Source organism: Pinus tabuliformis, chromosome 2_2 (genome assembly GCF_031772625.1).
Source record: "Pinus tabuliformis cultivar Carrire ecotype Pingquan chromosome 2_2, CPIR1, whole genome shotgun sequence".
NCBI classification, from domain to species: domain Eukaryota; kingdom Viridiplantae; phylum Streptophyta; class Pinopsida; order Pinales; family Pinaceae; genus Pinus; species Pinus tabuliformis.
Window position 1 is genome coordinate 139,909,034 of NC_142300.1, and position 16,495 is coordinate 139,925,528.

At 45.5% G+C, this 16,495-nt stretch overlaps 2 non-coding genes and 1 pseudogene across 2 annotated transcripts; all 3 read right to left on the reverse strand.

The window, feature by feature from the left end:
• Positions 1-8,902: 8,902 nt before the first annotated feature.
• LOC149191736 (25S ribosomal RNA) lies at positions 8,903-12,300 on the reverse strand. Its single transcript, XR_016255228.1, has one exon. It is a non-coding gene; the product is annotated as a 25S ribosomal RNA (ribosomal RNA).
• Positions 12,301-12,547: 247 nt separating this feature from the next.
• Positions 12,548-12,701, reverse strand: LOC149191737 (5.8S ribosomal RNA). The gene has a single exon (XR_016255340.1). It is a non-coding gene; the product is annotated as a 5.8S ribosomal RNA (ribosomal RNA).
• A 2,661-nt stretch (positions 12,702-15,362) lies between these two features.
• Positions 15,363-16,495, reverse strand: part of LOC149191738 (18S ribosomal RNA) — a 1,331-nt pseudogene continuing 198 nt past the window's right edge.

Consider the following 16,495-nt stretch of genomic DNA (forward strand, 5'->3'; position numbering starts at 1 on the left):
TAAATGACCCACCCGAATGAGTTTACACAGATGCCCTAAAACTACCCACCCGAACGAGTTTACACAGACGCCCTCGAATGACCCACCCGAACAAGTTTACACGGATGCCCTCAAATGACCCACCCGAACGAGTTTAAATAGACGCCCTCAAATGACCCACCCGAATGAGTTTACGTGGGTGCCCACACTACCAAAACAAAGGCACAAGGGAGAGTCATGCAAATGAGCTACACGAACGTGCACAAAGCCCACCCCGGGTCACAACTTAGCATTTTTGATACGAGCTCGTGTGCCCGAGTGTGCCCTCACACTAAATGACACAACCGAACAAGTTTACACAGGTGCCCTCAAACAACCCTCCTAAATGATTTTACATCACAAACAACCCACCTAAACTAGTTTACATGGGAAATGACTCGCCCGAACGAGTTTACATGGCCACCCTCAAATGACCTGCCCGAACGAGTTTACATGGCCACCCTCAAACGACCTACCTAAACGAGTTTACATGGGTGCCCTCAAATGACCCGCCCGAACACGTTTACATGGCCACCCTCAAATGACCTGTGTAAATGAGTTTACATGGAAAACGAACTTCCTGAATGAGTTTACAGAGGCGCCCTCAAACAACCCGCCCGAACAAGTTTACATGGCAAATGACCCACCCGAACGAGTTTACACGGCAAACAACCCTCAAACGACCCACCCAAATGATTTTACATAGAAAATGACCCTCCCAAATGAGTTTACATGGGTGCCCTCAAATGACCCGCGCAAATGATTTTACATCGAAAACGACTCGCCCAAATGAGTTTACACAGGTGCCCTCAAACGACTCGCTCGAACGATTTTACACGGCAAACAACCCGCATGAATGAGTTTACACGGGAAAATGACCCGTCCGAATGAGTTTACATGGGAAAACCACCTGCTCGAATGAGTTTACATGGAAAACAACCTACCCGAACGAGTTGACATGGGCTCTGACACACGACCGAAATGATGGCACAAGGGAGAGTCGAGCAAACGGGCCGCACGAATGTGCACAAACCCCACCCTTGGTCACAACTTAGCATTTTTTATACAACCATGTGTGCCCTTGGTGCCTTCACATGACACAACACAACCCGACCTGACCCGACCCACCCAAACGCGTTTGAACGGGCACCCACACACGACATGTCCCGACTAGCCCAAACAAAATTTGTGGTTTCCATTGGGGTGCATGACCAAAATGAAATTTGGGGTTTCCGTGGGTGCATGACCCAAACAAAGGCACGAGGGAGCATCAGGAAAATAGGCCACACAAACATGCAGAAGACACATGGGTAGTCATGACTTAGCATTTTTGGCATGGCCACATGTTCTCGAGCACCCACACATGGCATGACATGACCCCACCGGCCCTGGGTGAGCCGACCTGACCTACCCAAATGTGTTTAAACAGGCACCCACACACGACATGACACGACCTGACCCGAACAAAATTTGGGGTTTCCATGGGTGCACAGCCCGAACGAAATTTCGGGTTTCCATGGGTGCATGAACCGAACGAAGGCACAGTGGAGCATCGGGAAAAAGGGTCGCGCGAACATGTAGAAGGCACACAGGGGGTCACAATTTAGCATTTTTGGCACTACCACATGTGCTCGAGCACCCATGAACATCACGACCCGATCTGCCCGAACGAAATTTGGGGTTTCCATGGGTGCACGACCCGAACAAAGGCATGAGGGAGCATCGGGAAAACGGGTTGCACGAATGTATAGAAGGCACATAGGTAGTCACGTCTTAGCATTTTTTTCATGGCCATATGTTTTCGACCACCCACACACAGCATGGCATGACCCGACCCGACTCGCCCGAACATGTTTGCATGGGCACCCACACATGACACAACCCGACCTGCCAAAATGAAATTTGGGGATTCCATGTGTGCATGGCTTGAACGAAATTTGGGGTTTCCATGGGTGCACGACCCGAAAGAAGGCACGAGGGAGCGTCGGGAAAATGGGCTGCACGAACATGCAGAAGACACATGGGCGGTGATGGCTTAGAAATTTTGGCATGGCCTCGTGTTCCTAGGCACCCACCCATGGCACGGCAGGACCCAACCCACCCTGGGCAAGCCGACTCGACCTGCTCGAACAAAATTTGGTGTTTCCATTGGTGCACGACCCAAACAAAGGCATGAGGGAGCACTGGGAAAATGGGCCACACAAACATGCAGAAGACACACGAGTAGTCACGACATAACATTTTTGGCACAACCACGTGTGCCCGGGCACCAACACATGGCACGACACAGCATGACCCGGACCACCCGCACAAAATTTCAGGTTTGAATGGGTGAACGACTTGAACGAAGACACAAGAGTAAGAATATCTTTGACTCTAATACATAAATATACCTGTTGTAACATGCCCTTAAGGTCTTCAACACTTTCTTTTGACTCTTCGACTCACCTATAACACTTTAACATGTGCTAGGCCTATTTCAATGAGCAAGAAACTCAATGATATATCTATATATATATATATATATATATATATATATATATATATATATATATATATATGTATGTATGTATGTATGTATGTATGTATGTATGTATGTATGTATGTATGTATGTATGTATGTATGTATGTATGTATATGTATGTATGTATGTATGTATGTATGTATGTATGTATGTATGTATGTATGTATATTTGTTTTCTTGAATAAATATGAATATCAAAGTACATTTATGAAGATCGAACGTAGTTACACTTTCTTCAACACCCCCTCTTAAATAGGGAGGTATTCATAGATCATTACAAGGTGTTTGGCTATTTTTCAATCTTGAATAATTCACATAAGAGAAACCAGATTGGAAACCCATCTGTTATAGCATCACATTAGCCAACATTGTTCATAGCAAGGCCTTGACTAATAGCTTTATCTCTCATAAGATCAGAGCACAATGTTGGCGAGGCCAATGGCTTATAAACACATTAGTCATTGTCTCTCAAGGTACATACCCACCCAGGTGTTCCCTAAGTATTACCTTCTAGGACAATTCTTGTCTTGGGTTCCGAGCCCTCAAACAATATCGCTCCTCTTGCCCACTCTTGTCTTGGATGCCCTACACATCCTCAAAGAGCATCAAATTCAATATGATTACCCAATCCTCCCATTATTTCTTGCCAAGTGAAGACAAGAATGTTGTGTCTATCTCTTTCCCTTGATTGAGGAATACATGCCCAAGTTTCCTCTGGCAAGGAACTTGGCCAAGCTCCTTTGTAGTTGGGAACTTGTTAGAACTTCCTCTTAGCTAGGGACTTGTCCATTCATCAACAACATCTTCTTCGTGGATCCTTCAGCTGCTTGATCTCCTTCTTTCCTTCGATGTCATGAAGTATTTGTTTGAACTTCTCTTTGGCAGGGTACCAACCATTGATCACTTTCCCTCCTGGTTTGTCATGTCATTGCTCCCTTCGTGGAAAGTGGCCCTCCTGATATATATCATGTCCTTTTTATAATCTAGCTACTCCTTTGTCATCTTGTCTATCCTTCATAATACATATCGCATGGATTCTTAGTTGTACTTGCTTGTTCCCATACTTTGATTTAGTGGCCCTTCATGACTTCATTGTGATATTGCTTCAACATAAAATGGTGCTTTTGTTGGATGGCCTCTTCATCATGACATATTTGAGTTGAATCGTTTATCTACACCTTACTATCTCCAAGGCCTTCGTAGGTGTCAAGGGTCCTTTGATCTTTTCTTCCTTTGTCAGAGTTGCATTGCCTTCTTTCGAGAGATGTTGAGGAATCTTGTCAAATAGTTATTCTTCACATGATTGATGTCTTTCTTCATTTGCTTCTTATTAGATTCATTTATCAACCAACTTATACTCCTTATGAGAGCACTTCTTCATGTTGACCTTTACTCCATTGTAGTACATGCCTCCAAGCATATCATTGGCGAAAGAGATCCTTTTATTCTTGATCATGATTCTAGAACTTTTCCCATGACCCAATATATATGATGACATGACTTAAAATTTGATGCATACATACCTCATCTTGATTATGCTTTTATCATCTTGGCTTTATTTGATAGTTCTCCTCGATTGGTGTAGCCTTTCTTGCTTCATCTACTCTCACCTGTATATCATCCTTTCTTGAATCCCATAAATGGGACTCCCAATGAGACATCTACCCCCTTATGTACGAACCTTATTTTGAAGATTCTATCAGAGGATCTTGAAGACCCTTACCTTGCAAATGTTTCTTCCTTTGATGATGGAGGCCTTCTAAGAATTTTGATCATGATCAATCATTTTTTCATTGTGGATGAGACCCTATAATAGGTATGCTCCTTCTATGTGAATATCTTGAGCTATATCTACACCATGCCTCTATATTGTAGAAGATATCTTTAACCATGCAGTCTGTTCTATTTCTATATGCTCCTATACTACTCAAAAATTTGAAAGAAGACTTTAAGAAAATAGGTTGACTTAGTCATAGGAGGATCTTCCTTCTTTTGCTTCTTGTCGTCTTCTTTCACTTCTTGAGTTACATGAGCTTCTTCCATTTTTCTCTTGTTTTTTTTGTCCTTCTTAAGTTTAGGACAATCCCTTTTGTAGCGTCCATATTCTTGGCATCCAAATCATTGGACTTTGCACATGTAGTGGTCCCAACCAATTTGTTACTTTCCTTGCAAGCAAACATTGAGGTGTACTCAGAAAGGGACATATACTTACTTGATAGAGCTTGAGATGTAGTGAACTTGCTTTCTTCTTGAAGACTTGATGGTTTTCCTTCATCAGATCTTGATGTTCTTCAAGTTTCTTTCTTAAAATGGACTTTCTTAATGACTTGACTCGTAGTGCCTTTCATTTTCAAGATGGTGTAGCTTGATGTAGGTCCCTCTTTGATTTGTTCTTCTTGTAGGTGCCTTTATACAAGGCGATTATTCTTGCTTTGTAGTCTTCCATGATGAATGATAGATGGTAGTCCTTCTTGCCCTTGATGTGAGTGAGACTTCTTGGATTGATGCTTCAACCTTGCAGATGTTCTTGAGATTCCCTTTCCTTGATGTGTCACCTTAGCTCTGAAACCACCTTGAAGAATTCGGGGCAATGGGGTATGGCGGGATTCTTCTAGACTTGATAACAATTTGTGAAGCTCTTTTACAATTTATCTTGTTATCTTAATCTTCTTCTCTTCTTATTAATGCATGTGTGTTTACTTCATCAAAATGGTGCCTAAAACATAAGAACAAGAACACAAGATGTTGGCTCTCTGCCAGGGAAAAACCTCTCTCTCAGAGAGGAAAACCTATTCGTAAATTTCTTGTATTGAAGCTTATTATTGGTTGTTGCGAAGCCCTAGACCCTTGACAAGAATATCGTCCAAGCACAAGTAAAGTCCTTCCTCCTCTCTGCACTTTGTTTCTTCGACACTATGTCCTTCTTTCAACTTTTGATAGTCCTTGGTGGACTAGCTCTAGAAGAGACTCCAACCTTTGATCATTAGCGAGATCCTTTACCAATGAAGAAACCTTCATTCTCTTGACAAACCAAGCCTTTTTATTGATGTGAGGTTGCAGACTCGATGTACACCACGTTTACTGCACCTGGGGTGATTTCCATTGTGATGAGACATGGAAACCCCGAATTTCCCGTACTTGGGAGGCTTTCGATAGGACGGGACGTGGAATCCCCAGGTTCCTCGCAATTTGGCGACTTATGTCAGGGAGGGACTGGGATACCCCATGTCACGCTCCTATCCTAGTGGTAGCATTTCAACCACATATAAGCGGGTGTGGAATCACCATACTTTTTACTTTTACCAATACTTGAGTACATAGTTTGTGCCTAATTCAACACTCAATCAATTTTCCAATAAGTGTTCTTAACAATGCAGTGAAAATACGTTACCATAAATTTATCTTCTTCAATTATTCTTTCAACCCATCGTGTCATGTGGTTGTACTTCACTACCTGTGGCCTGCACAACACAACTCCACACCTGAACTGTGAACCTGTCTACTCAACTTTCCATTCCCCGGTGCCCAACCTCTGCCCATCCGTGTTGTCCATAGTGAGGGCGCATGGCCCGCACGTAGTGCAGCTTGCCTGCTTAGTCAGTAACCCACCCTGCTATGCCTGCCCGCACTACCAAGTCTGACCTGCCTACTATAATCTTCCCATTAGTGTGGCCCTCTTACCCACATCCTTCTCTTCCTTCTGTTTTTTCCCAACTCCTTCCTTTGGACTTGTTCTGCGATGTGGAATTCTGAGTTTGATGTCCCTTTTTGAAATGCCATCCTCCTTACTTATACATATCCTTTCACCTAAGGGTCATGTCTCTTAGGGATAACAAGGCTTGGCGGACTTGCCACATAACCTCGACACACCCCATTCCAACGAACCACCACGTCCCTTCGTGTGCATCATCGCACCCATGGGTTAACTCCAACACTTCGCTGATTACACCCATCACCGCACGTCGCACACCTGCCCGTGTCCTAACTTGTCCACACATGGTCACCTCTTTCATTCGGGCACCCAACAAGGGTCACCCGCGTGCCTTCTGCTAGTGACTCACCCATCGTGCATGTATCAAGGGGCGTGCACCCTTCCCAATACGACGCACCCACTATGAGTACACCTATCACCGTCACACATAAGCGAATGTTGTTCCAAGTCTTCGCATATAACCGAGCGTTCACCTTAGTTGCATATAACCAAACGCGGGTACCCGTACTACGGGCCTAGTCTTTCGACTCTCTCAGGTGCTCCTGACTCGAATACCAGACACCCCAGCCCCCCCCCCCCCCTCCCCGCCATACATGGTAGAGGTTTCCAGCATGATGGGACATGAAAACCCTAGATTTCATGCACTTGGGTAACACCACTTTCCCGACACTTGGACAACTCTCGTTGCAACGAGGCATGGAAACCCCAAGTTTGAAAGATAGACCAAGCAAGCCGTTTCCACCCCGCCGTGAAATGGAAACCCCGAGTTCGCAAGACTTGGGTAGTTCTTCATCGTTCTACAACATGCAAACCATGAGTTCCAGAAATTTGGGTGTTTTCAGTCGTGGTACGACATGGAAACCCTAGTTCCCCACACCGGGGTAGCGGTTTTCACCCGGGCGGGAGATGGAGACCCCAGAGGTTCTCGGAATTAGGCAGTTTCCCTCATGCCACAAAATAGAAGCCCCCAGGTTCCATAGACTTGGGTGGTTCTATATCATTCTGTGGCATGGAAACCTAAGTTCTCTACATTGAGGTCACAATTTCTGTCGTGGTGGGATATGGAAGACCCCGAGTTTCCTATAATTAGGCAGTTTCCGTGATATCACGGAACGGAAAGCCCTGTGTTTGGTAGACTTTGGAAGTCGTTCCCTGTTTTGTGATGACATCAAAACCTGAAGCTCCCCAAACTTGGGTGATATTTTTAGCCACAGCGCGAGCGACATTTGAATCCCGCGTTTCCTAGACTTGGGTAGCAATTTTTTTCGTGACGCGAAATGGAAACCCTGTGTGTCCACTGACTTGGGTAGCTGTTTCCATCATGCCACAAAATGGATAGCCTGAGTTCCGTGGACTTTGGCAGCTTTTCATCACCCCACGACATGGAAATCTGATGTTCTACAAACTCTTGGGCGATTCAAGGTGTGTCGCGACATGGAAACCCAAGGTTTCCCAGACTTGGTTGGTTTTTGTCGGTGGTTCCGGCTGCACCGCGACATGGAAACCGTGAGTTCCCCAGACTTGGGCAGTGGTTTTGAAACACCCCGAGTTCTCCAAACTTGCGAGCTAGTTTGCATCAACATGGAAACCTCAAGTTCCCCGCATTGGGGCATTTTTGATAACCCCGTGTTTCCATTGTGTCATAAAATGTCGAAACCCGTGGTTCCATCAAGGGCGGGACATGGAAACACAAAGTTTCCCCAGACTTGGGCACCACCGGTTTCGGCCATGGTGCGACATGGAAACCCCAGGTCTCCCAGGCTTGGGTGCAAGAGTGCGACATGGAAACCCCAAGTTTCCCCAGGCTTGGGCGCTGCTGGTTTCGGTCGTGACTCGACATGGAAACCCAAAGTTTCCCAGGCTTGGGCACTAGGGCATGACATGGAAACCCCAAGTTTCCCCAGGCTTGGGTGCTACTAGTTTTGGTCATGGCGTGACATGGAAACCCCAAGTTTCCGCAAGTTTGGGTGCGGGGGCGCGACTTGGAAACCCCAAATTTTGGGCACGACATGAAAACCCCAATTTTTTTGCACCAGGCGGAAGCCCCAAATTTTAGGTGCCAGGTGGAAACCCCAAATTTGGGTGCGACATGGAAACACCAAATTTTTGGCGTGACATGGAAACCCCAAATTTTTTTGCACCAGCCAGAAACCCCAAGTTTTAGGTGCCAGGTGGCAACCCCAAATTTTGGGCGCGACATGGAAAGCCCAATTTTTTTTGTGCTAGGCGGAAGCCCCAAATTTTAGGCGCTGGGTGGAAATCTCAAATTTTGGGCGTGACATGGAAACCAAATTTTTTTTGCGTTGGGCGGAAGCCCCAAATTTTAGGTGCTGTGTGGAAACCCCAAATTTTGGGCGATGGGGAGCGGCATGGAAACATCAATTTTTCCCATGCTTGGGCGCCCTTTTCGTCGCGACGTGGAAACCCCAAATTTTGGGCATCGGGGCATGACATGGAAACCACAAAATTTTGAGTGCCAGAGTATGACATGGAAACCCAAATTTTCCAAGTCTTTGGTGCATTTTTCGTCGCGGCATGGAAACCCCAAATTTCCTGCCCCCAAGCAATAAAAATTGTCGTTTGGAGAAAGAGGAAAAGGCGCGAGAGCATGAGGGTTGTCCGGATTTGTTTGTGACAAGAAAGAAGCTCTGAATCGAGGTGACCAAGTGTTGAATCTCAGTGGATCATGGCAGCAAGGCCACTCTGCCACTTACGATACCTCGCCGCATATTTAAGTCATTTGCAAAGGATTCTTCTCAACGACCGTTTGGAATTGGACTTCAAAGCTGCCCCGACTGAGATGCTTCACGGTTGCAGTTTGCAAATGACACAGGCCCCTGTAGGTGACAAAGCGACGCCCCTACTGCGGGTCAAGATACAGTTGAAGAGTGAAATGCACCGCTTCTAGCATGGATTCTAACTTAGAGGCATTCAGTCATAATCAAGCACATGGTGGCTTCACGCCACTGGATTTTCAACCAAGTGCGATGACCAATTGTGTGAATCAACAATTTGTCTCATACTAAGTTGAATTACTATTGTGGTGTGGTTCATCAGTAGGGTAAAACTAACCTCTCTCATGATGGTCTAAACCCAGCTCACGTTCCTTATTGGTGGGTGAACAATCAAACACTTGGTGAACTCTGCTTCACAACGATAGGAAGAGCTGAAATTGAAGGATCAGAAAGCAATTTTGCTATGAACACTTGGCTGCCACAAGCCAATTATCCCTGTCGTAGCTTTTCTGACACCTCTAGCTTCAAATTCTAAAAATCTAAAGGATCGATAGGCCACGCTTTCATGGTTTGTATTCGTACTAAAAATAAAAATCAAATGAGCTTTTACCCTTTTGTTCCACATGAGATTTCTATTCTCATTGAGCTCATCTTAGGACACCTACATAATATTTTAACAGATGTGCCGCCCCAGCCAAACTCCCCACCTGATAATGTTTTCTACCAGGATCGACCCGCTAAAACGTGCCTTAAGGCCAAAAACAGGGGCAGTGCCCTATCTCCACCCCACGTAATAAGTAAAATAACGTTAAAAGTAGTGGTATTTCACTTGCACCAAAAACGACTCCCACTTGTTCTACACCTATTAAGTCATTTCACAAAGTCGGACTAGAGTCAATCTCAACAGGGTCTTCTTTCCCCGCTGATTCTACCAAGCCTGCTCCGTTGGCTATGGTTACACTAGATAGTAGATAGGGATAGTGGGAATCTAGTTAATCCATTCATGCATGTCACTAATTAGATGATGAGGCATTTGGCTACCTTAAGAGAGTCATAGTTACTCCTATCGTTTACCCGTGTTTGGTTGAATTTCTTCACGTTAACATTCATAGCGCTAGGAATAAATCACATTGTGTCAGCATCCATAGGGACCATTGCAACGCTTTGTTTTAATTAAATAGTTGAATCCCCTTGTCCGTACTAGTTTTGAGTTGACTATTCGACGCCTAGGGAAAAGCTCCTTATAGGGGGAATTCTACGCTGGTAGCCCAATCGGCATGCAACTACCCGTCGTCGCTGCGAGAGCAGCTCAAGCAGACTACTAATAGCCCACAAGTTTAGGGTGCAGACCTTTAGGCCCAGCCCTCACAGCCAATCCTTTTCCCTAAGTTACGGATCTATTTTGCCGACTTTTGTTACCTACATTGTTTTATTAACCAGAGGTTGTTCACCTTGGAGACCTGATGTGGTTATGAGTATGACTGGGCATGAACGATACTCATTCCTCCAGATTTTCAAGGGCCACAGAGGGTGCACCGGACACTGCAAAATGTGCGATGCTCTTCTAGCTGCTGGACCCTATCTCTGAGTGAACCGATTCTAGGGTGGGAAAGCTGTTAAAAAGAAAAGATAACTCTTCCCAGGGCCCCCGACGACGTCTCCAAATTTCCTAACATTGTCGCTCGCTGCCATGTCGTGGATTGATAATATTAACCTGATTCCCTTTCGGTGCTCGTGCAGATTGCACCCTTGATACAAGGCTTTCCCATCTCTTAGGATCAACTAACCCATGTCCAAGTGTTGTTCACATGGAACCTTTCCCCAATTCAGCCTTCAAAGTTCTCATTTGAATATTTGCTACTACCACCAAGATCTGCACCACCCAAGCTCACACTCAAGGTTTCTCAACGACCCCCATGTCCTCCTACTCATCGAAGCTAGGAAATTGCTCCAATGGTTGAGTATAATTTTCATGCTTCAACGCCATCCATTTTTGGGGCTAGTTGATTCGGCAGGTGACTTGTTACACACTCCTTAGTGGATTTCGACTTCCATGACCACCGTCCTATTGTCTTAATCAACGAACACCCTATGTGGGATCTAGGTTAGCATGCAATTCAGCACCGTAACTTGACTTTCGGTTCATCCTGCATTGCCAATTCTGCTTACCAAAAATGGCCCACTTGGAGCTCTCAATTCCACGGTGTGGCTCAATGGAGTAGCCGAACCCTCTTACCTATTTAAAGTTTGAGAATAGGTTGAGGGCGTTATGCCCCCAATGCCTCTAATCATTTACTTTACCCAATAAAACTCATGCGTGAGATCCAGCTATCCTATGGTAAACTTCAGAGGAAACCAGCTACTAGATGGTTCGATTAGTCTTTCACCCCTATACCCAAGTCATACGATTGATTTGCACGTAAGTATCTCTACGAGCCTCCACCAGAGTTTCTTCTAGCTTCACCCTGCTCAGGCATAGTTCACCATCTTTCAGGTCCCAATAGGTGTGCTCGCACTCGAACCCTTCTGATAAGCTCAAGGTCAGTCAATGATGCACCTCCCTAGAGATGGGATGTCGCCCATCAGCTTCCTTGCACCTCACAGGTTTTCAAACCCACCAACTGGCACACATGTTAGACTCCTTGGTCCGTGTTTCAAGAAGGGTCGAATGGAAAGCCCACCAACCAACACCATGAGCACGCAGGTGCACACAGACCACCACAAGGGTGCACGCTTTTTTCCTCGATCACCACAATGGCAAACCAACAGGCATTAATCCACCCATGTTTGTGACGATGCAGCAGCCCGTGTTGGTTTGCACCTCAAGTCAAGCGGCGGACCAGCCTGAGTCGTTCCACATCTGACTGAGATGCATTAACAACCTCCATCCACTTCCCTTCTTGCAATTTCAAGCACTCTTTAACTCTCTTTTCAAAGTCCTTTTCATCTTTCCCTTGTGGTAATTGTTCACTATCGGTCTTTGACCCATATTTAGCCTTGGACGAAATTTACCACCAAATTAGGGCTACATTCCCAAACAACCTGACTCACCGACAATGCCTCGTGATGCGGCAGGGTCTCGGCCTAATGAGGCTGTCACCCTCTCAGGCACCCCCTTCCAAGGGACTTGGCCCAGGTCCACCTCTGAGGACGCTTCTACAGACTACAATTCAAGTGACGCTGCTACCTGATTTTCATGCTGGTCTCTTCCTGGTTCGCTCGCCGCTACAAGGGGAATCCTTGTAAGTTTATTTTGCAATGCTTAATTCTATGTTTAAACTCAGTGGGTGTTCTCACCTAAGCCGAGGTCACAAATTTGGAGCTAAATTTTCCCTAACTGATGGGAGGACAAGAGAGAGAAAAGCAAGTTCGAGCGATGCCACACAAAGCCCGCATCAACTAACACTGACTGCCCATCCAAGGGGACAAGATCACCACTCATTGACGCACGCCATGAAACATCACTTGAGGTATTTTAGCCAACTGCACCACATTGGGCACAGACGATCAACTCCACTTCTCCCTAACATATTGCAGGGAGCGTGTTTCAATGGGATGTGATGCCTAGACATACATGCCCTCAACCGAGGCCTCAGGCACAAATTGCATTCAAAAACTCAATGATTCATGTGATTCTGCAATACACACTAAGTATCACATTTCTCTACATTCTTCATCATAACAAGAGCCGAGATATTTGTTGCCGAGAGTCATTTCCAGGTATTACCGAAACATCCACCACAACATTGAATAAGGGCACCACCCACAAAAAATGTAAGGCTAAGGGCCAAAAGGAGGAAAGGAAGAAAAAAGCATGAAAGAAAGAGAAACAAAGGTGTCTACCCCACTCATAGGAGGAGGCTCAAACATAGAACAATCTCCCTAATCCCCATGCCCTTGCATAAAAGGGGAAAATGCATGGAACAGGAATCGAAAAGGACTAGGGTGGCCACCCCAAGAGCTCGCACTTCTTTTAATCCTTCTTGAACACCAGTCTACAACAATTCCCCCTTTTCTCCATAAAGCTAGGGACCAAAAGGAAGAAGGGAAGAAAACAAGGTGAAAGAAATAGAGATCAAATGTCGCTACCGACTCACAAGGGGAGGCTCAATCAAAGCACAAACCTCTCGAGCCTTGTGCCTTCACAAAAAGGGGGGAATTGAAGGGGACAACGATCAAGAATGACTAGGGTGGCCACTCCAGGAGCTCGCACTACGTTTCATCCTTCCTGAACGCTAATCCACAACAATCCCACCTTTTGTCCGTAAAGATAGGGGCCAAAAGGAAGAAGGGAAGAAAAAAACATGAAAGAAAGGGATATCAACTGTGGCTATTGGCTCACAAGGGGAGGCTTCAAACAGAGAACAAGCTTCCCCAACCCCGTGCCTTGGAAAAAAGGGGGGAACAGTAGGGGCTGGTGATTGAGGAGGACTAGGGTGGCCACCCTGGGAGCTCACACTGCATTTTGTCCTTACCGAACACCAATCCACAACAATCCCACCTTTTCTCCGTAAAGCTAGGGGCCAAAAGGAAGAAGGGAAGAAAACAACATGAAAGAAAGAGAGATATCAAATGTGTCTACCAGCTCACAAGGGGAGGCTCAAATAGAGAACAAGCTTCCCCAAACTTGTGCCTTTGTAAAAAAGGGGGAACTATAGGGGATGATGATCGAGAAGGACTAGGGTGGCCACCCCCAGAACTTGCACTGCTTTTTGTCCTTCCTAAACACCAATCAACAATAATCCCACCTTTTCTCCGTAAATCTAGGGGTCAAAAGTAAGAAGGGAAGAAAAAAACATGAAAGCAAGAGATATCAAGCATGGCTGCCAACTCACAAGGGGAGGCTCAAATAGAGAACAAGCTTCCCAAACCCCGTTCCTTTACAAAAAGGGGGGAACTACAGGTGACGGCGATTGAGAAGGACTAGGGTGGCCACCCTAGGAACTCGCACTACTTTTCGCCCTTCCTGAACACCAATCCACAATAGTCCCACCTCTTATCCATAAAGCTAGGGAGAAAATGAAGAAGGGAAGAAAACAACACCAAAGAAACAAAAATCCCAAGAAAAGAGAGAAGCTCAACAAAACGCTGAGTAGATGTCGAATAACCAAGAAGAAATCAAACAAGGCACCCAATAAAAAAGAATCCCACCCTTCACACCCTCCCACATACATTACAACACGACACCCTTTCTATCTTACAACATAACAAACAACAATCAAAAAACCAAGCGAATAAATCACAACCTAAACCAGTGACTGGAGCCACGTTGAGACTAGTGTCTAGAGCACATTACTGAGAGGTAAACAACCCCTCCAACACAACACAAGGCTTCAAATGACAAATAGACTACTAACAAACCCACCCCGCTATTGTACCCATCCATGTACAAAACACCCAACAACCTTTCCAACGAGAAAGTCAACGGGGTCGACACTCAGTGCCAGAGAAAGCCACAGGCCACAAAATACATCGATGGTGCAAGGCCACTATAGAGAGGGATGTCCGCAAAGTGCACACCGCGAAGCAAAGAAATGATCGAGTCCCATAAGAAACCCACAATCTAAAGGGAGGAACAAAGACACAACTCCCTACTTCTTTCCTTAAAGGGGGAGTGGATCACGAGAGGACGAGGAATTCCCTTGATGGCAAAGGCATGAGATAATATTTCCACCCTCATGCCCATTGGAAGGGAAAATTGGGATCTTGATGGAGCTCAGATCAAGGGAGTGGTTTTTCTTTACCTAGACACCCAACCCTTCTGCAAGAGCATATCAAGGAACAGTCAAGAGGACTAGGGTGGCTAGCCCAATGGGTTGAACTGCTCTTCATCCATCCCTTATTGACCCCAACCTGACAGTTTCCCCTCATGGAAGGTTTGAGCTACTAGCGACACGTAACCACTCCCTCAACCCAACCACCAGAAAAAAGCTCACCCAAGCAACACATCAACCACTGCTGCCATTTCGAGAGGACCAACTATGGAGGCCCACACCCTTGGCCCATGCCTTCCAACGATCAAAAGACTGAACACCACCTCTATGAATGAATCTAAATTTATCCATCATATTTCCCAAGCACCTCAATTGTGGCAACTATGCCTAGCTGAATAGATCATCAGAAGGGCTCCAAAGAAACAAGCTTCCGAACCCCCTACAGAAACACATTGGGTGAAAGAAAAACAAAGGATGGGTGGGACAAGCACAAGCATGGCTTGCAAGCACACACATGAAAAAACAAGCATTACCTCAAGACAAGAAACCAACAATGTTCCCACCAAACACCAAACCCGCTCCCCTAGAGAAACACCACAAAGTACCACATAACAATCAAAACCCATCCATCCTGAACCAAAAAAGAAAACCCCTACTATCAATGATCCTACCATACGTTCACCTACAGTAACCTTGTTTCAAACCCTCCTTCCTCTAAATGATAAGGTTCAATGAGCTTCTCACGAAGTTGATGGTGGTGAACCACCATCGTCGATGCAATCCGAACACTTCACAGGATCATTCAATCGGTAGGAGCGATGGGCGTGTGTACAAAGGGTAGGGACATAGTCAACATGAGTTGATGACATGTGCTTACTAGGAATTCCTCGTTGAAGACCAATAATTTCAATGGTCTATCCCCATCATGATGCAATTTGAGAAGGTCTCCTGATCCTCTCGAACCAAGAAGAAAAACTCATTGGTTGCATCAGTGTAGTGCATGTGCGGCCCAGAGCATCTAAGGGCATCACAGACTTTTTATTGCCTCAAACTTCCATGCCCTAAATGGCTATAGTCCCTCTAAGAAGTTGGCCACGAAAGGGAACCTCCACGTAGCTAGTTAGTAGGTTGAGGTCATGTTTGTTATTAGAATTAATAAGACAAATCACTCCACCAACTAAGAACAACCATGCACCACCACCCACAGAGTCAAGAAAGAGCTCTCAATCTGTCAATCCTTAGTATGTCTGTACCTAGTAAGTTTCCCCGTGTTGAGTCAAATTATGCCACAAGCTCCACTCCTAGTGGTGCCCTTCTGTCAATTCCTTTAATTTTGAGCCTTGCGACCATACTCCCCCCCGGAACCCAAACAATCTAATTTCTCAAATGGTGCTGGCGGAGTCCTTAGAGAAACATCTGTCGTTCCATGGTCGGCATCGTTTATGGTTGAGACTAGGACGGTATTTGATCGTCTTTGAGCCCTAAACTTTCATTCTTGATTAATGAAAACATCCTTGGCAAATGCTTTCACAGTGGTCCATCTTTCATAAATCCAAGAATTTCACCTCTGACAATGAAATACGAAGGCCCCTGACAGTCCCTATTAATCATTACTCCGATCCCGAAGGCCAACACAATAGGACCAGACTCCTATCACGTTTTTCCATGCTAATGTATTTAGAGCATAAGCTTTCTTTGAGCACTCTAATTTTTTCAAAGTAACAGTGCCAGAGCCACGACCCAGCCAATTAAGGCTAGGAGCATGCTGTCAACAAAAGGGATGGAAGGGTAG